The sequence below is a fragment of the Camellia sinensis genome, chromosome 3, assembly GCF_055761805.1.
Source record: "Camellia sinensis isolate YWXY chromosome 3, ASM5576180v1, whole genome shotgun sequence".
Taxonomy (NCBI): Eukaryota; Viridiplantae; Streptophyta; class Magnoliopsida; order Ericales; family Theaceae; genus Camellia; species Camellia sinensis.
In genome coordinates, this window is record NC_138963.1 from 66522851 (window position 1) to 66523916 (window position 1066).

Consider the following 1066-nt stretch of genomic DNA (forward strand, 5'->3'; position numbering starts at 1 on the left):
TCCCTCTCTCGACATTTGCCTCCTTTTTCTTTTGTTTTTGGTACCAAACCAACACATTTTAACATCTCTGTTCTCTCTCTGAGTTGTCACAGATTCTCAGATTTGTAAGAGTTTGACCTCTTCGATCTCTCAATCATGCCGAGCATCATCAGCAATGATCTCAACGATACCAAATCCATCAAGATCAGCGACATCAGATCCAATGGCGACTCCACTCTTCGGAAGCGAAGATTGAGATCCGATTCGGCTGCAGAAGACGGAACAAAGTCTAAATCTCCTCGTCGATGCATCAATGGCGGCCTCAACTGCACTGAAAATGTGAGTCTGAAAGTACTTCGATTTGCATCTGTTGATATTCTGCCATTGATGGTGATAGTGTTGGAGCTTCTTACATTTTTATGTTTTTTTTTTCTCTCCAGGGAATCATTGAAAAAGAATCTGGTGGTAATAAGGTTGTCAAATCTCGCGAATTGCTGGTGAAAAATTGTCTGATGATTTTGTTGACAAACCAAAGTGGAATCCAAGAGGCAAGTTTGAGCAATTAAACAATTTTATAGGTTGTGCTTTTATTAAGGGCAATTGATAGATGAATCACATTGGCACGAAATTTAGGCCTAGTTTGAGAAGACTAAATAAGTGCATTTTTTGACTTTTTATGAAATATGGGTTGGGTTTGAAGTGATGTGTTAGAGAGGTGATGTGACTTAAATAAGATGATGTGACTTAAATAGGATAGTGACTTTTTGACTTTTTGTCTTTTTTCAATCTTCCCAAACTAGGCCTTAAAATGTGGAGTTCAAGGTTGTTTGGGATGCCTTAAATAAGTGTACTTTTTATCTTTTTAGACTAAAAAATTGAGGAAAAAATATGGATGTTTGAGTTAATTTTTTGACTTTTTATGAAAAAATGTATAATAAAAAATTATAAAAATTAGTTTGTAAGAAAAAATTAGGATTGAAAATTGTACAACTGTAATTGTTGATTTTTGGTGAATAGTATTAACTTTTTAACTTTTTGAATAATTTTTTAAATTTTTATAGACTTGTCAAACTTAGCCTAAATTAAT